This window comes from Polypterus senegalus, chromosome 17, assembly GCF_016835505.1.
Source record: "Polypterus senegalus isolate Bchr_013 chromosome 17, ASM1683550v1, whole genome shotgun sequence".
Classification (NCBI taxonomy): domain Eukaryota; kingdom Metazoa; phylum Chordata; class Cladistia; order Polypteriformes; family Polypteridae; genus Polypterus; species Polypterus senegalus.
The window spans coordinates 3,017,248-3,038,084 of NC_053170.1; positions in this window are offsets into that span (position 1 = coordinate 3,017,248).

Below are 20,837 nucleotides of genomic sequence, written 5' to 3' on the forward strand. Positions count from 1 at the left end.
TGATTTTATTTTATCTTTTTTCCGTCAGGTCAAATCCAACATCAAGACAATGATGACCTCATTTCCCGACATTGACAAGGACAGTTAATCAGCGACATTACATTGAACTGCTGAGGCATCTACAGGAAAGCTTCAGGAAAGAACGTCTGGAGACGCGGCGCACCCCAAAAACCGCATTCTGTATACGCAGCACGTGTGCACCTGTCTCGGGTTCTGTGACAGAATGGAGGTTTTCACGGGGGGGTTTGTTGTTGGAACCAAAACAAGCTCAGGTGTTGTCCTTAGTCTGGCCCTTCACCTGAGACCAATCCACCATGGCTGAACCTGCCAGGGACCAAAGTCCCCGCCAACATAAATGCCAAGGTCACTAGGCCATGCAAACTCCTCCACCCTGGGGTCGGCTCCTATTCCATAGGGAACTCTGAGACATAAGAGAAGAGAAGAGAAAATAGAAGAAGAGAAGATAGAAGAAGAGAAGAGAAGAGAGAAGAAGAGAGGACCGCCACTGGCCCTCCACTTGGGACCTAAGAACTGTCTTCCTGGGCAGGTTCGGGCAGTCGGGCCGGTGACCTTCCTGGATCGGGGGGTCCCGGCCGATACCCTCCCGGAGATTTTTGGCGATGGCGATTTTGGACATTCAAAAAATGACAAAGTCAGAAAATGAACTGGAGATCCCAATTGTGGAAGATCCCGGCTTGGGCAACCGGGGCCCATCTCTCCCCATTCTCTCTGGTAGCTACCCGCGGCATCCCGCAGGTCCCTTATGACGGGTGAGCAAGACGTAAAGGGGGCCGAGAAACGCACCAGAGTCCCTTGAGCGGGGAACTCGGCGCGTCGTCCTCTCTTTTCCCTTTGCGAGATGCTCTCTCTCCAGGGGCGAATCTTCGTTTGTAAACCGTGTCAGGGCGTCGAACCCGGAGACGGTGTGGAAGGACGACGTGACTTCCATCTCTGTGACGCGATCGATGGGTGATCTCTGTTCGATGAGGGAGGGCCACGGGTGGTCCGGCTCAGCCCCGGTGCTTTAAGCCCCAGGGTTCCTCCTGCCTTTCATACGTCAGGGTCTCCCAACGGTCTCCCCTGGGCATCCGTCCTGCGTGTGGGCGAGACCGATCAGCCCCCCGATCGGTGGGTTTTGTCCTCCCACTATGAGCGGTCCTCCGCCATGGCGGCCTCGGGCCGCGGGTCTGGGGGTTCTGTGTTGCGAGGGGTCCGGCCAGCTAACCCCCACACTCCCGACGGACCGCGAAGAGAAGATAGAAGAAGAGAAAAGAGGAGAAGACATAACAGAAGAGAGGAGAAGAGGAGAGTTGAAGATAGAAGAAGAGAAGAGAGGAGAGAAGAAGGGAAGAGAAGATAGAAGAAGAAAACAGAGAAGAAGAGACGAAAAGGGAAGAGAGGAAAAGAGAAGACATAAGAAGAGAGGAGAAGAGAAGAGCAGACGCCGTCGACCAAAACACCGCGGTGGTTACTTTGCGCCCCTTGTACTCAGCACCTCTCACTCTCTGTGACTTCCCTTTGTTTTCCGAAATTAAAATAAAGACTGAAGGGAAGACCGCGGGAGAAATCTACAAAAGAATGGCAGGACGCTCGACGCACGCTAAGTAAAGATGAGTCCAGGAATGGCAGTGCAGTGAGTTGCACCTCAAGGAGAGGATCTTGAAGGTCACTAAAAGAGAATTACTCGACGTTTTAAGTGAAAGTTTGTTTTCGTTTTTTAACAATTCTGTTTTTTTTTGTGGTTCCCCATCTTATGTCTGTGTTTGAGTTGCACCCTTCAGCAATATTTTGTAATTATTTCTTGATCTTCTTGAAATCTCTTTGTTCTGAGTTTTGAATTCTTGTTTTTCATTAATGCTTTATTAGCCTGGGCTACTCACAGCTCCCCTCTCACGCCTGAGCCCCTTTTTTTGGCTAAGATTGTCACAAGAGAGTGACAGGCTTTCTGGAGTGGCCTACCTGTTATTGGTCAGGCCTTGCAGGACTACAGGCCTGCATCTTAGTGGTTTGATGTCAATTTTGAGTTTCGAGAGGCCAGCAAACCACAACACAACCAGAGGGCAGTGGGGTGATGACAAGGAGGGTAGAGGTGCTCTCAGGCAGACTGGCCAGTAGTCCAACCAGAGGACAGTGGGGGCACTTGACAGGAAGAGAGGGGTACAATCATATCAAGTGGTCAATCATCAAACCAGCGAGAGGAACAGGTGGGCATATACTGTAGGTCACTAGTTCACCCTGAAGACAACGGGACTGGAACAGAAAGGTTTAGTCAAAAAAAGTTTTCAATAAAGGACAGGACTGTGGTATAGTGGGATCTGCGGATCTGAAAGAAGGGACAAGTTTTTAAATAATCCATTGGCCGTCTCAGTCTCCGAGGGTGCGCTCACACAGCTGTGGGGAGTTGACGTGGTAAATGGGGCGAATCGCAACTGCACGTGAGGGCGTAATCTTTCTCAATTGCTTCATCGGTTTCCTGCAGTGCGTGATTGTGATGCTGCGCCCACAGAGCCATATAAGTATGGGCCTGGCACAGAAATGGGAAGGAGAAAATGAAAGAAAGCAGAGTGAGAGTGTGGCATTGGGCAGAGAAGAGAGAGAGAGAGAGAAGGTCAGCATGGTCAGGGGTACCATGGCAGAGCGAGGGTTTTGGCGCTCCAAGGATGGATCGTACCCGCTGATTGTGCTGATTTGCGGGTACGATCAAGGTGGCGTCCTCTCCTAGGAATCCAAGAGATCAACTGCATGGGCGAGAAGGAGGGCAAGAAGACAACTGACCATGAGGGGTCTGGCAGACCCCAACGGAGGCAGGCAAGACGTGGGTTGGTAGTGAGAGGACCGCGGCTGCTGAAGGCTCTGCCAGTTGAGTGAGCCATGGGTGAGCTGGGGAGACATGGAAGGAGGTGTGATCGGCTTCTTTGGCCCGGTGACTGTTTGCTGGTTTTTACTCTCAGGTTTTAAACACTCGATTTTCTTTGTTTTTATGGATTATTTATTGATTGATATTTGAGACCTGTACTATTTATTTATTTATTTTTGTTAAAAAAAGCACTGAACACTTTCATAGCACCCCCTTGCTCTAAGTGTGATTTATCCTCGTCTGCCAGCTCATTCGGTTACATTATTGACGGTGTCGGGTTCGAGAGACTCCCAAAGGTGGAAGGGGGAGCATGGAGTGCAGAACAGACAGATTGGCCACTGGACAGTGGGATGTACCATCAAACAAAGTGGCCACCAACAGGCACAGGGCAGTGAGACAATGACAACTTCAGCCAGGGGACAGGAAGAAACAGGAGAAGACAGGAGCAGGACAGGACCTGCTAATCTGGTCGGGTTTGCCATCCCACCGAGTGATGTGCTTATCTACTTGTGTGACAAAAGCGATACAAAAATAGACCGGCAATTTCCAGCCACGGGAGTGCAATCAGACTCGTCCTGGAATTTATATTTGCCTGCTATCTGTGAAATGGCCTGTCACAGTTGCCATTACGTTGACCCAGCAGCTCTCGGTCACTCCTCATCACCATCTTCTCCACTAAACCTCTCAGTAGACTTGCGCTGAACGCCCGTATTCTCGTGGAGGCCACGCCCCCAACCCCCCCTTAGCGCGAGTTGTTCTCGCGTTTAACAATTGATGTGTGTGTGTGTGTGTGCGGATGATGCGCGGTCTTTTGGCATGTGGGCACTCGATCGTTTCAAGATTGGCATGCACCCAGAATGCCCTGGAGTCAATTAACCCTCCCACAATCCTAATCTATCGTGTAACAAAGCGTATCGTGTAGCGTCACTGACACAGAAAATGAGAGCCTCCTCAAAGGTGCGGAGCTCAGGAGGTCTGCAGCTGGACTCTAGCGGAGAAAGTGCAGGATGACCGAGAGTCGAGCTGCACTAGACAATGATAACTAGGCCTACTAGCCCAGTGGCTCCGTTTCACGTGATACATATATCTTTGCCTCTTGCCCTTGGCGATAATTGTTTTCCGCTGGGACCCCTTCACAGCATCTTTCCGAAATAGAGTTCATGAAATACGACAGATTATAAGTTATTTAGTGCCTAAGAATAAGAATAACCACCAGAAAGGGCCAGACACGAATTCATAAGTAAGGTTGTGTGCCACCAAAGTGCCATCGCGATTCTAACTGCACTTAAACCTTCACAGCGAGAGGGTCCACGTCACCTGCTGTCTTCGTCAGTTTCCCTCAGTGGATATTTTATTATTTTGTGGATAGCTGGCCATGCAGTCTCAAATTTCGACAGTAGCCATCCGGTGCACTTGCTTCGGTTTTTTTTCTTACTTTCTTGTATACAAAGTATGGGGAAAGTAATCGTCCAAAGATATATCGATGCTTTAGACCTCCCTGACTTTCTCGTATACGAAGTCCGAAATTCATTTTTGCAATTATGTCTGTGCGCGCGCGTGTGTGTAAATACGATAATTGGGGTACGCTTTCACTTCGGTCAACCGAATTTTGCATACAAGTATTAGATACAAAACGTAGATTTCTATCAGCTGTTGGACTATTTCCGTTAACCGGAAGTGCTACTTTACCTTTTATCATGCAGCTGCAGAGTCCGATTTATTCAACTTGACTTTTATAATAATTGTTCAATATCTTAATTATTTGATTTGATTTGTTGCTGATGGTTCACTAATGCACTTATAATCCCTGCATGTTTTGCGGTTTACTCCTCAAATGTCCATCCCCGTATCTGAGTATACAAGAAAGTCGAGGGGAGACCACACCCGACTCTTTTTCTATTAGGAAAGAGAGATTATCGCTTCACCTGCGGTGGGTTGGCACCCTGCCCAGGATTGGTTCCTGCCTTGTGCCCTGTGCTGGCTGGGATTGGCTCCAGCAGACCCCCGTGACCCTGTATTCGGGTTCAGCGGGTTAGAAAATGGATGGATGGATGGATTATCGCTTCACTCCTGACAGACACATTACCCATCCAATAAGCGCTCAAGTGGTGTCCAATCAAAGTGTCAGGGCGTAGTTCCTGGAGGTACCGCCTACCAACTGGGGCATCGCGGGCCTCTCTGGCGTCCGTTCAAGGGCGACAAAGCTATAGTTAGGGTTGCCAGACGTCCCTTATATCATTTTGTCCCCTGTCCCGTATTGACCTTTCAGGGACACTCAAATGTCCAGTATTTAGTTCATTTTCAAATTTCGTAATGAAAATATAGTTTTTTTTCTTACAGTATTTATAAGTAATTATACTTTCTTTTCTCAGATTCTCTTGAAGAAAATAACCCAAATGTAACGAGGAAACTCGTGTTTGCTTCCAGTCTGCAACTTGTTCAGTTGCTATGGCTGGCTGAGGACAGCGACAATCTTACCGCTTTGCTCTCCAGCCGCGCTGCTGTGCAGTTCTGTATCACCATTGCAACATACAGTGTTGCCACGGCTCACTTTTTTTCTAACTGTCTGTATTAAATAATAATAAGAATATTTCTCTGTTGTGTGTATTAAATAAATATTTTCAAATCATTTCACTTTTACAGATTTTTTTTAGCTTGTTAAATAATTTTCAAATGATTTTACTTTTGTTTTCCTCATAACCCATTAAAATCCTTGCTTTATGTTTTTAACTTATGTCTCTTCTTTTATATAATATATTGGTCTGAGTGTGTAGGGGGCATGTATAAATATAGATATATAGTAATATAGAGAGAGATTTTAAAAGTGTCCCTTGTTTAAATTTTCTAATCTGGCAACCCTAGGCTATAAGCGAACAAAATGAATCCAATCAGACAATTAATGACGCAAAATACAGAAATCGGGAAGGAGAAACCTGTCCAGGTAAAACGGAGCAAAGGTGACGGACCCTCTTAATCTGCGTTGGGCCAGCAGCAAAACAGGCGGACTGCGCGCCTCTGCGCGAAACTCCCCAATCCAGAAAGAGAAAAGGTGACAGTTATCTCGAAGCAAACTCTACGCGTTAATAGTTTCTAAACTAATATTGGCTAACCGGTTATGAAAATAAATAGCATTAACAATTCTTTAATGAGTGGGAATAAAGGCAATGACAACGCGATAATGGGAGTTGTCACCCCTTCCCGATGAAATGAACGACTCGGCGCTCGTTCTCACCTCTGCATTGCCATTGCGCTCACGTCTCGCGTGTTAACAGACAAGTTAGCCGACTATACGCGACAATCACCGCCACAGGTGTCAGCCCCCGATCCGCCGTTGTCATCGAGCTTCGATATCTGGTCTATAATTTTCTTACCATGGTGCCTCGTATCCGTTTTACAAGCCCAGCAAATGCAGTTTAAAGAAGTTTAATTAGAAAGATGTAGCGCGGCAACGCGTTCAGAGGTCAAGCTGGAGCAGCAGCTACGGATATAATTATTAAAGAGCAAATAACGGATTTAAGTTAACCTCACTGATGTGCGTCTAGTCTTCCTGAAGTGTTAAAGTAATTAACCCTCCTTTATTTTACATGCTTTTACATTTATTTTTGTGCTCCGTCCGCTCTTCCATTTTCGTTTGTAGTTTTTACACAACTCAGTTGCTACGTCAGGAGCTTATCAAGCGCTATACAGAACAGGACCCTCACCTTGGACGAGGCCGTCACTGTGCCCACTCCCGCAAAAGACAGTTGAGAATAGTCAGTTAACTCACTACGCACCTCTTTGGGGCGAGATAGGACAAGTGTAGTCGTGCATGCCAACATCAAGGTGGCAGACGGTTAGCACATTAAGATATTTCTGAAGAATGCTATAGGAGAACCAATTATATTGCAATGCATGAGTTGTATGTAATTTTAGATTAACAAAGAATTGCCTGTCCGAAACTGATTGTTGGAAAGTGTAGGGGTCCTGCTGGGAAAAAAAAAAAAAAAACCCGCAACGAGAGGCCAACTTAACAAGACTTTCCTAACCCAGAGGAGCCAACAAATTAGAGCGGGGCTTCATTGTAGTTTTGGTTATTCAAAGCCAAATTTTATTAACACATGATCTCGTACAGCCGGGGAACATGGTGGCGCAGTGCCTGGCGCAGTGAGAGGCTCCTCTGCTCTCCGCTTTGCTTGAACTCCGACTTTTCTCTCTCCTTCCCTGATTGGATGCCCGCGAGAAGAGAAAAGAAACGTACCACGTGATCTGCGTTCTGTGCCCTCAGTGACAGCATTGCAGTGACAGTGTGAATGTCACTTGAACGCCTCGTTTCTCCCAGTAACATACAAGGGCAACAACATGAGCAACGACAAAACAAGTTGAGGGTCCAAAGATGACAGGAAATGCCAGCTGGGCCTTTACTGTGTAGAAAAAAATAAAGCGTCCACTCTGATGAAGGGAGGAGGGCAGCGCAGTGAAGCGGAGGAAGGACCTTGGTAAAAACAATAAAAAAAAAACGTTAGCTGGCATTTCAAAGGTATCTGTGTGCATGAAGTGCTGAACCTCAACATATATCACATAGCGCCTTTAATATCTATCTATCTGTTATATAGCGTCTTTAATATCTATCTATCTATCTATCTATTGCTTATTTATTAATTTACGTGTTATCTCTTTCTTTCTTTCTTATTATTTGATGGGGGGGTTCAGAGCAGTCTCCACACTCCACCATGTGCTGCTCATTTTTTTAGCTCCAGTGTCTCTCAGTTCATACTGTTTGTCCTTTCCCAACGGCCACGTTTGCCAGTTTGAAGCATTTTCCGGGTTCTGTGCCCTTCTTCCATCATTCACGTGCCCCCATTTCGATGAGGCTTTGGATCTGACACCAGGTGCCACCCTTTCTGCACATCACATGCTTGCCACTGCTTGGCTTCGCTGGCACACTCCTCACGAGGATAGATGTTTTAAAGTGTTTGACCCAGTAAAACATGCACAGCTTATGCCTGGCATTTGTGCCATCTGTGACAGCGGCAGGTGCCCACACCGGCTGTCATTTTTTATGATAAATCTGATACTTGTTCGCACGCACCTGTTAGGGTCCGGCTGTGATATGCTCCTATTTTTCAAGCACGCGTTATTAATATTGTGACGGTGGTGGTCTCTGCCATTATTCCTCCCTGGCTCTTTGACCAGATGTTTAATGGAGATCGAGATATACACCCACTGAGTTGCCCACTCGCCCATATCTGGATCTTGGGCACTGCTATTTGGCAGGGCTGACACCAACACAAAAGAGGACGGAGACCCCTCACTCAAACGACCACTCGAAGTCAACTTCACGATTCCAAAAAGACCCCACCTGGACAAATCGGAAGTGTGCAGCACGGGGAGAAGATAACACCTTCACACGGGTAGGACTGGATGGGGATGTCCATCCTCTCACTGCGGTGCCACCTGTGGGCACACTGCGATGACAAAGCCACCGGGCCTGCGTGGAGTTTGCTGTGCCCGGCCACACACGCGGCCGGCACGATGGTGGCTCGAGGCGCTTCTTTATTCCATGCGGAGCCACAGACATGTAGGACTGCCGGTGGTCCCATTAAGGATCACACCTACAAGCCGCATTTCCAACCCGCCATAAGTCAATACGGTGATATAAATAAACGTTTGTCGGTGCCAATGAGCTGATGCGCCCGCCATCTTGTGGGCTGCCGAGGGGCGCGACATCACTTAAGCAGCGAAGTTAATTAAAAATCAAACAAACAAACGCGAAAGCTTCTCATTTCGTGCCCACATTGTGCCGAGTGCTTAGCCCCCGGGTTGACATGGCAGTCACGCGTGGGTTGGCGATTTTACTGAGTGGCACCACGGGCTGGTGAAATGGAAAACGAGACGAGACGAGCCGAGATGACCCCCCCCCACACACACACACACACACCTTTACATCCCACAGCCATCCCATTATAAGGAATAATAAAATGCTGAAGAAATGTCTTATTGAAAATAAATAGAGGAAATCCTTAATATAAGGGCAGCAGTCCTGAAAGAATTGCTCGTTAGAAACGAAGGGTCATCAGCGCCCTCTTTCTCTCACACACAGAGCCAAAGTCATCTGGGCACGGAATGCCAGTCGGTCAATATGACGTGAATGTCACATGCGCTCTAAGAATACGACATTAAACGGGGAGCGACGGACCCACCAGACAAACAGGGCTGATGGCCCGCATGGTGGGCTGCTGAGACGGTGTGAGATTTTTACTCAAGCCAACCAACTAATCACAAGGCAATTAAGCGCTTCCTATGCCTGATATACAATAGATGGCCCGGTGCCCAACTGGCCCAAATTCAACAGTTAATTAATAGGCGGATATTGCGGGACTTCGTTTATATTAATTAACTGCTAACAGCATGCTTTGTTTTCCTGTCTCTTGAAACAAATGCGAGTCTTTATGTGAGCTCTTTACGTAATTAGCAGTTTGTAAACTTCATGTTTAACTAGAAACTGCACTCCGTGAAGTGCGCTACATAACAATGGACGGAATTCGGCTGAATTGAAGATCGCGGTCTCTTCTTCGACTCCCACAAGAGATCCGTAATCACCCGGTCCAAAAATTAAAAATCACGAACGAGTTATTAAATTACATTGCTGTGTGTTTTTATCATCCTCCATAAATTTTCAATCCAATAAAATAAAAGGTGAACGCGCCCAGTGCAGGCGCTCACGCCGCGGCTTTAACTCCTTTTTGAGCAGAGCTTCAAGTTGAAAGAAATCACCGGCGGTACTCTGATTACGGCGGCGACACACCAGCATTCGACCGAAAAGGGGGGCTTGTGGGTGGGAAAGGAGGACTCATCGGGGTTTACCTTAGCGAGACCATACTATTCTCTTTGGGTGTGTGTGTAGCGTGGGGTATAATTCATATCACTGCACACTGAGGAATACTGCCGGCACCCTAGGACGGACCCCCGTGACACTGATAGATAGATAGATAGATAGATAGAGTGAAAGGCACTATATGATAGATAGATAGATAGATAGATAGATAGATAGATAGATAGAGTGAAAGGCACTATATGATAGATAGATAGATAGATAGATAGATAGATAGATAGATAGATAGATAGAAATGGCACTATATGATAGATAGATAGATAGATAGATAGATAGATAGATAGATAGATAGATAGAGAGATAGATAGATAGAAATGGCACTATATGATAGATAGATAGATAGATAGATAGGGGTGTGGATGGACTGGCATCCCGCCTAGAATTGAGGAAACTTTGCTGCACAGCTGGAGGGACAACAAGATGGGATGCACAACCTTGCTCAGCGGACCAGCATCTTCTATGCCAGTCAATGGAGGGTCGAAGGACTTTTATGAGCAGTTTGCCCCCCAATGTGAGAGGTGGCAGTGCTCCCCAGTTTGGACTCCTGTAGGGTTTCCTGGAACTTGTAGGGCAGAAGGGCAACCCTTTTTGGGGTCTCTGGGTACTGCAGGATGGGCACCGTGTAGACTGGATATCTCTATTACGAGGGCCTATCCTAAGTCCCAGAAGTGCTTCCTTCATGCAGAGGTGGGTGAGGCTCACAGAGGTTGTAGTGGAGGGAGACACGGGGTCTTGTTCTTTCAACTCTATTGTGTTGGGCTGCCTCTTACCATCTCACGTTAGGATTGTAACTTAAACATTACTTCATTTTACCCTTGAAACTGTTTTCGGTTGAGTTGTGTCTGGTAGCTGGCGCTCTGTGGCATCCCTTACAGTACACAATCAATAGATAAATAGAAATGAAGGGCACTATATAACAGACAATTAATGTTGAAATGAGTGAATGATATTTATTAAACTAATTTATATTTATATATTTTTAGCAATAATGACATGCCGGTCACATTACAGGCACTAATGGTGTCCTCTCTCACTGTTCACTTCACAGTCTAAACCTGACGGCTGCGTTATGTGCACTTTATCATTTCTCAATATTTCTCTGACACTCTACTTTATCAGCAGTGTGCCACAATGGCCTGCCATCCATCAAGGTCTTTTGCAGCCAGCAGTTCTGGCTGGAGACTTCAGCATCGATTTTAAGTCTCCATCGGAGGCTTCTTTGAAAACGTTTGTGTTTAAGAAATATGAACCACAATTAGCCATAAAGCACCTGCAGCTAACAGAAGTACAAAAAAATGTCATTTTAACACCACTTGGTATGGAGTCTGCTGTCCATGAGCGATGTCTGAGGCCACACAAGCTCTTTTAAACCAGCAGAGAACCACAGGCACATACAATAAGTGACGAATGCTCTTCTTCTTCCTATCCTTCCTCCTATTATGGTGTTCTTCATGACATCACTGGTTTTGGTGATTCGCTTGACGCTCAGCAGATGTCGACTCTACTTTAACCTGCCAGTATGGTGGTTAGCACTTCTTTTTTTAAACCAGTTTATCATAAACACACAACCACAGGTCACTTTACCATCCTTTATATACCTTTAATAAAGTTCGGTGTTCGATGATCAATAAATACAATGAGATAAAGAATGGGATGTTGTTTTTACCAGCATGTTGATTTTTAGAAAAGTAAAGTACGGAGACTTTTGAGGTAGTGATGGGGTTGTGTGACCCAACAAAAGGCTAGACTACAAGAACATTTCACTTTCCACCAGTTATTTACACATATAAGAACTACACTTAATTATGAACACAGATTTAATGATATTCTCAGCTGTTGGCACACATTTCTCCATTATTTCCTGCACTTGACACTCAGCAGATGCCACTGCTCTTCTTCTTCATCTTCCTATTATGGCGTTTTTCATCAAGTCATCAGCTTCTTCAATTTGCTTGTTGGTCAGCAGATGTCACTGTTCTTATTATTATTACTATGGTGTTCTTTGCCACATCATTGGCTTCTGCAATTTGCTTGATGCTCAGCAGATGTTGCCACTCATCTTCTTCATCTTCCTGTTATAATGTTCTTCATCACATCATCAGCCTTTGAGATTTGGTTGATAGTCAGTAGATGTTACTGTTCATCTTCTTGGCCTTCCTTTGAATGTGGTCTTCAACATATCATTAGCTCTGATATTTAGTTATCACTCAGCAGATTTTATTACTCTTCTTTTTCTTATTATAGTGCTCTTCATCAAGTCATTATTTTGTGATTTACTTGACACTCAGCAGATATTGCTTCTCTTCTTCATCGTCTTCTTAATATGGTGTTCTTCATCACGTCATCAACTTCTGAGATTTGCTTGATGCTCAGCAGACATCACTGCTCTTCTAATTATTATGGTGTTCTTCATTATGTCATTGGTTTCTGTGATTTGCTTGACACTCTGAAGATGTTGCTTCTGCACTTCTTCGTCTTCTTAATATGGTGTTCTTCATCAAATTGTCAGCTTTTGAGAGTTACTTGATGCTGAACAGATGTCACTGCTCTTCTTCTAATTATTATGGTGTTCTTTGTCATGTCATTGGTTTCTGCGATTTGCTTGACACTCAGCAGATGTCCTCTGCTCCTGTTTTTCTTTCTGCCATGTCACTTGTTTCTGCAGTGACTTTTCTTTAAATACACGCAAGCACAGATCACTAACATTTTTTGAATTACCAGACAATATTAGGTCACTAAGTTTCAATCATAATTTGTAGGTAATCAGGTGACAGATGGACAGGCCTTAGCATTTTATATATATAGCAGAATAATTCACAAATATAAAAAAAAGTACAAGCCGGGGGAAGAAAATACAACAATAATGCAACCCCGGGGTCTTCATTGGCTCTCCTTCAGCTTGTGTAGCTTTTTCACAACAGACATAAGGTCGTGCTCTGGGCAGGCTAATAAAACAACTGAATCAATTTGTACTTGGATGTTAAGGCCACCAGGGCCTCTGCGGTCGCATGACACATTCAGCAGAGCAGCTTGGCAGGAGAGCAGAGGCACACGAAGATACTGAGCAGAGAAAGCAGGCAAGAGGAGGTCACTCCAAGTTTAAAACGCTTGTCAGGCTTTGACTTTTGTGCAAATGACTAACAAACGGAGCTGTAATAAGTAGAGCTGATCAGCAGCTCTAAATAAGGCGCCTTCAGCCTGAGGCCGATGGGGGCATCCGTAACACAAGCTGGCAGATCAACCCACTGCTTTGGGGCCCTGCAGCTGAAAGCTCGACCTCTCACTCTTGCTTATTAATCCCTGGAATCTTCAGCAGATTGGCATCTAACATACGGCACCCTGAAGTGCGGCTGCTGCTGCCCGCTAAAGAAGCTCTAGCTTGAGCCAATCTCTGTGTGGTCTTCCTCTTCCTCTGTAATACCCTTTTAGGAGAGTCCAGCAGCTCCTCCAGAACAACAGCTCCATCACTATGCTTGACATTGCTCTTGGTGTCCTTAAATCTGTCCCACCCTGTCCCAGTCTGCCTAAGGTGGGCCCTTTCACACGCCTATCAGACTCTTTACAATGACTTGAAGTGATCTGAGTTGCCTTCTCCAGAATGTTCTTTGATTTGCTAGTCTTGGGTCATGTGACCAGAAGGGTGAACTGGTAGTGAGCTATGGTGGCACTACAGGCTTTTCATTTTTATGTTTTTGGAAAATTAGAAGAAGAGGTGTAGTCATGGCCAGGAAAGGGTCAAACCCATAAGATCTACCACACAAGAAAAGTAGCCAAGAAAATCCACAAACTCGGATAGGGAAATCATCTTATGTGGGAACTTTGATGTCTTTTAGGGCGGATGTTGACTTTTGTTGACATAAAATGTTGAGGGCTAAGTTTGCCATCTAGGGGTACAGGGTGATAAAAGCGGTAAAAGTCGATAAAAGTCACCGTTATTTTATAGGTAGACCCCTTTTAATAGGAGGCCAGTTAGGCTCATTGATTTGACGTCAAATACCTGCATGTGCGTGAGTGGCACAAAGTAAACAACGTCTAGAGTGGCATCGACGTCGGGCAAGAGAGTAAAGAGAATGTACAAAGCAAACACTCTATCTATCTATCTATCTGTCTATCTATCTATCTATTATATAGTGCCTTTCACTCTATCTATCTATCTATCTATCATATAGTGCTTTTCACATCTATCTATCTATCTATTATATAGTGCCTTTCACTCTATCTATCTATCTATCTATCATATAGTGCTTTTCACATCTGTCTATCTATCTATCTATTATATAGTGCCTTTCACTCTATCTATCTATCTATCTACCTATCTATCTATCTATCTATTATATAGTGCCTTTCACTCTATCTATCTATCTATCTATCTATCTATTATATAGTGCCTTTCACTCTATCTATCTATCTACTATATAGCACCTTTCTATCTATCTATCTATCTACTATATAGCACCTTTCTATCTATCTATCTATCTATCTATCTATCTATCTATCTATCTATCTATCTATCTATCTATCTATTATATAGTGCCTTTCACTCTATCTATCTATCTATTGTATAGTGCCTTTCATATCTATCTATCTATCTATCTATCTATTATATAGTGCCTTTCACTCTATCTATCTATCTATCTATTATATAGTGCCTTTCACTCTATCTATCTATCTATCTATCTATCTATCTATCTATCTATCTATCTATCTATTGCTTATTCATTTATTTACGTATTATTTATTTCTTTCTTTCTTATTTACTTTAGTTAATGTTTATCATGAAAGGCACTTTATAATAATTTCTTTATTTGTTGTCCATTTGAGATGTATTTTATTTGTTACCAGTATTGCTTATATTAAAAGGCACTATATAATCTTTCTCTCCTTTTTCTTTCTTTCTTTCACTTCTTTCTTTTTATAGTGCCTTTAATGCTCACCCTTTTTTTCTTTCTTTCTTTCCTTCTTTTTATAGCGCCTTTCTTGCCATTCTCTCTCTCTCTCTCTCTATCTATCTCCTTGTCCATTTCTTTCTCCTCCTCCTCATCCTCATGGCCGCCTTTGCCACTCGGTCCCACTCCGGCTGAGTGCCTGTACTCGCTCGCGCGGCTCTGCATATATTGATGTCATTTGCCGGATTGTTCTGGTTGCTACGGTTACCTTTAATCTCATAAACAGATGGTCCCAGTCTAACATATTGCTTTCTTTCTTTCTTTCTTTCTTTTTTTTTTTCTCACTGATAACTGCCGAATATCCGCTTGCCGGGTGACCACGATGCCAGCTGCCAGCGTTGTGTGTTTGTGGAGATGAGAAGCAGGAGGAGACGTGTAAATGATGACAAATGAAACGAGGCACCGCTGATTAAAGTGAGCCGATGAAGCACAGAGAGGCACAACGTGGTGTCTGCCTGGCCTCCCGTCACCGTGACACACTGCGGAGGACGACTGTAAGGCACTATATGAAACCTCCATTCTCAAACCCCCTTAGTCCAGGTGACCTCATAATTAGTTCAGGTCTTAAGTTGAGACCCTGAGGTGGTTTGTTGTATGGCGGGTGCAGCAATGCGCCGTGTCAATGTGTGACCATCGGGAGGGAGTCACAGCCTCCCACACGCCTGACAGGAAGGCACAGCCACAAGTCCTGATTAGTACAAAGGGGGCAATCCTTTAAATACCTTCACAGTGCCCATGGCACACACAGTACAATTCTTCAGGGCTCTTCTTCTTCTCCTCCACTCCTCCAGTCTGCTTCACCCCCTGACTCTGCCTTGTTGTGCTCTGCTGCCCCTTTTACGTAAAACCCGATACTGTGAAGTAGGGCTCATAAATCCTCTCAGCGCGCCCTGGTGGTGACAACAGGACAAAAACAGCACTGGCCAAAAGAACTACAATTCCCAATATGCCCTGTGGGCCTTCATAGTGGTACCAAAGCCCCAGACGGCTGCCACCTATGGTGCTGGGGGAGACATTGACCTGAATAAACTGTCTTCTCCTGTCCTTTCATGCTATTGGCATCCCTGCTGGGTAAGGATCCTAGTTCTGCTCCAGCTGGGATGCCAGTTCCAGTGTGCCGTCTTTCACAGATGGTACTTTTTAGCGACTCATTACGTGGCGTCCAAGTTTACGGATAAACAAATGACTCTCACGACAGCGGACTGCAGTTACTTTTACAAAGAGAGTTTGGACTTTTGACATTTTCAAATCAGGAGTTCTGTTTAACATTGGCAGATCCATTGCTCTGTTTGCTCCAACCCTGACTTGTCTCGCTCCTTCATTTCTGGTCCTTGCAGTCCTTACCAGTCCTTTTGGATGAACATCTCTGTCAGCTCACAAAACTCATGACAACGAGACTAAATAGCAATAAATTAATAATAATCTGAGTTATGTATTTAGATCATTAGAACTTAGTAAAACACAATGTGAAGAAACGGCCTGACGATTGCCAGCGCTGGTTACCGATGACCTACTGATGTGTTGGACGTTGGGGTGTCTCTTTCATCTCTCTTGGTGTGGAGCTGTTCAACTGCTCTGTGCTCACCTCTGCTTTCTGTTATAATTTCTGTTATGAGTGTAAGGGGTCCAAATCACAACAAAATCTGAACAAAAAAATCCCAAAAAATGCCCACTAGAGGGGGAAAACCGTTAAACCCCGGCCAAGAATCGTTTTAGGCAAAAATTACTTCTAGTTTGAAAAATACTCAAAAGATAGTAAAGCTGCAAAGAGCATAAAAGGAGACCATTCAGAAGCAAACAATGACCCCAAAAACAGGAATTCAAGAGACCCTGTCAGAAACAGAGCATTGGGTCAAACATCCAGCAACTCGCAGATAATCGGAAACAGCAACAAACTCAGGAGAAGTCATCATCACTACCATCACCACCACCATCGTGAACACATTCACAATGAACCGCAAGGGACTGTGGGCTTTGGGCAGCTTTTATAGGGCCAAGAGAAGTCCCTTGGGGTGATGGGCTGCTGGCCCTGCCTCCTGGGGGGACCACCCACAAAACACAAGGAATATGGCGGAAGATACATAAACACAAAGAAAAACATAACATAAGAATGAACAAAACAGTGATATAAGAGACAAGCTGAATCCCACCCCTAGGGTGGAGGTGGTCCTGACTGCAACACAACCCATTCATACAGCAACATTCAGAAAACAGCCTTTACCGAAACTGCTAGACTGTCATGAGGTCTGTGTAGGCCTCACCTCTGTGAACAGACCTATCCCCCAAAGTCAAGATGTAGGCCTCTGGCCTGCACAGCTCTAAACAAAATGCGCTTTCATTTCACAAACTGCTGGAGTGTCATGAGGTCTGACACAAGCATAGGCCTCACCTCTGCAGACAGTCCTGTCCCCTAACTCAAGATTAAGGATTCTGGCCTGCACAGCCTTTACCAAAACTGCTGGACTGTCAAGGGGGTCTGACACAAGTGTAGGCCTCACCTCCACAGACAGACCTGTCCCCTAACTCAAGATTAAGGATTCTGGCCAGCAGAGCCAATACCTAAACTGCTATACCTTCATGAGGTCTGACACAAGTGTAGGCCTCACCTCTGTGAACGGACCTGTCCCCTAACTCAAAGTGTAGGCCTCTAGCCTGCACAGCCTTTACCAAAACTGCTATACCTTCATGAGGTCTGACACAAGTGTAGGCCTCACCTCTGTGAACGGACCTGTCCCCTAACTCTGCTTCATTTTCAAAGACTGTTTGAGTGTCATGCAGAAACACCGAGGTGTAATTCTGGCCACACTGAGCAATTTTCCTTGTTTCCTGCTTTAGAAACAACCTTTTCAAATCCCTCAAGGAAACATTTTTTATAGAGCTTTAAACTTCACACCTGCAACATTGCAAGTGAAGTTAACCTGTGTGTCAAATTCACAAACCTGAATTTGATGTTAAACTTGTCTCTTGTTAAATCTGTTTCACTCATCAAAAGTGGAAAGGAATGATCTGGAAAATCATAGGCTTTACTTAGGGGTTAAACCAGAAAAGCCGGCAGGGGTCCAATCCCCAAATAACTGTGATACAAAGTTCAACAAATCAAAAAGGCAAAAAAAAAAGGTCAAGGTAAAAGTTCAACAAGTGATGTCCATCCTTCATAAAATCACTCAGATACGATAAGAGCCCAAAAAGTTACATCACAGCCCAATGATAATGAATTTCCCTAAAAAAACAAAAAGCAACCCAATGTCTGAGGTAAACGAGAATGACACACCGGACAGCAGGGGGCGCCGTCAGAACGAGAGGGTGACGTACATACCATCAGAGTGAGGAGGGGGGGGCAGGGGGTCCTCTCTGGGATATTTTAGAGGGATAGAATGGGTTTATACCATCACACAAAGGGGGGTGTGTCCCAGGAGGGTGGGGTATTGTGGGGGGTGGGTGTCCCAGCCTAAAGAAAACATGCAGGAGCGAAGTGAAAGGCAAGGGGTGCCAAACGGATGAAGAACGTGGCAAAAATTCTTTGGCCCCAAAACACCATGTTGATTTTTTTAACCCTTAAACTGCCACATAATGGGGCTACCCTCTGGATGCCAATTACGTTTTTGCTGCACTTTTTAGAGAAATGTCACAATTCACCAAGAAAAAGTGAAATTTGAATGGATCACATATTTTTTTTCATGCAAAGAGCATCACAATTATTACACAAATACTAATCATTACACACCCTGTAAGAAACGACTGCAACAATCTATTAGGAAATGTACAAGGTGCGACTGACGCCATTAATGAAATTCAGTAAATTACTGAGCCAGCTGCTCCTGAACTGGCTGAACGCAAGCACACAGAGGCCAACGCCGAGGTCTAGTGCAGTGACACTGCAGTGCTGCAGGGGGCGCCAGTGGTCACGAGCTGGCTGCTCAATGAATGTACGGCACGGACTGATCAGCTCCGGCGTGCTGGCAAATTGCACTGGGAACAGACTAGATCCCGTTGCAGCAGTTTAAAGGGTTAAAAGTAGACCGAAAACACCACAACCTGTAAAATTTCATTTTTTCCCCCCGCAGACGATGATCAAAAATAACCCAATTGGGCAAGAAAAAAAACACAGACTTGGCAATACTGATAAGACCCAAAGCTTGGAGGGCAGATCACTGGGAAAACAGGCACAGCAGCTCAAGATATAAAGAAACATCAGCCCAAAATATTAAAAAATGACAGACAAGAGAGGGGATTACTGTAAACCCCAGGCAGGCAGTTAAAAAGGCTACAGAGAATCTTTCGAAATGAAGGATTTATTTAGCAAAATAGAAAAAATGAAAAGAAAAGAATACGCTTCTATCTCTATACATAAAAGCCAAATAGCACTGACTCACTCATCACGAAATCTCCTGAACCAGGAGGACTTGGGACTTGAAATTTGCAATGTAGGTTACCCTTGGTCCATAGGTGCTCGCTAAGAAACGGTTTTAAAAAAATTCCACTGTGCCACCGTGCCGCCCTGCTAAATAAATCCTTCATTTAGAAAGATTCTTTGTAGCCTTTATGTCTGCAAGCCTGGGGTTTACAGTAATCCCCTCTCTTGTCTGTCATTTTTTGATATTTTGGGCTGTTGTTTCTTTAAATCTTGCTATGCCTGTTTTCCCAGCGCTCTGCCCTCCAAGCTTTGGGTCTTATCAGTATTGTCAAGTCTGTGGTTTTTCTTACCCAATTGGGTTAATTTTGATCATCATCTGTGGGGGAAAAACATGGATTTCCACAAGTTGTGGTGTTTTTAGTCTACTTTAAACCCTTAAACTGCCGTAACCAGCTATAGCTGATTCCCAGTGTAATTTGCCAGCACACCAGAGTTGATCAGTCCATGCCATACATTCATTGAGCAGCCAGCTGATGACCACTGGCGCCCCCTGTAAAATGCCAAAAGGGACTCTGCTCTGATGGGTCCTTAACCTGCAATTGCTGAGCACTTTGAGTAGTGAGAAAAACGCTATGTAAATGCAAAGAATTATTATTATCTACACCCCCTACTCTGAACTGCCACTTCTTTTAGTTTGATGCCCACCTTCCCAGGGCACCTTATCAAATGCTTTCTGAAAGTCCACATCAATAATCTCATCTGCTCCACTCCGGTCGTATCCTTTTGTTGCCTCCTCATAGAATTCCAGCCTGTTAGTAAAACACGACCTCCCTCTTCTGACCCCACGCTGACTGTCCTGTCCTTCCCAAGTGTTGCTCAATCTTCTCCTTAATAATTCCATCCATTAATTTTCCTGTGATGCCCGTTAAGCTTACTGGCCTACAGTTGCTTGGCTCTGCCCGGTCCCCCTTTTTATATAATGGGATGACATTCGCCATTTTCCAGTCCTTCAGAGTCTCTCCAGTGCACAGTGACTTTTAAAAATACACGTCAAGGGCCAGTGTTGTCATTTTACCCGCTTGACAAAGTACGAATATTTTGTTTAGGGAACAAGTTTGCCTTTTTAAATTCTTTTAGTCCGAAGTGCAGGGGCAGGTGACTCAGTTGCCCCCCTTTATGCCCGGACTGGTGGCACCAACACACTGAGTGCCCCGATCTCCTCACTGAGTCCACTCCTTCTGTCTAACTATTAGATAGATAGATAGATAGATAGATATATAGAGTGAAAGGCACTATATAATAGATAGATAGATAGATAGATAGATAGATAGATAGATAGATAGATAGATAGATAGATAGATAGATAGATAGATAGATAGATAGATAGAGTGAAAGGCACTATATAATAGATAGATAGATAGATAGATAGATAGATAGATAGATAGATAGATAGATAGATAGATAGATAGATAGAGTGAAAGGCACTATATAATAGATAGATAGATAGATAGATAGATAGATAGATAGATAGATAGATAGATAGATAGATGAGTGAAAGGCACTATATAATAGATAGATAGATAGATAGATAGATAGATAGATAGATAGATAGATAGATAGATAGATAAAGGCACTATATAATAGATAGATAGATAGATAGATAGATAGATAGATAGATAGATAGATAGATAGATAGAGTGAAAGGCACTATATAATAGATAGATAGATAGATAGATAGATAGATAGATAGATAGATAGATAGATAGATAGATAGATAGATAGATAGAGTGAAAGGCACTATATAATAGA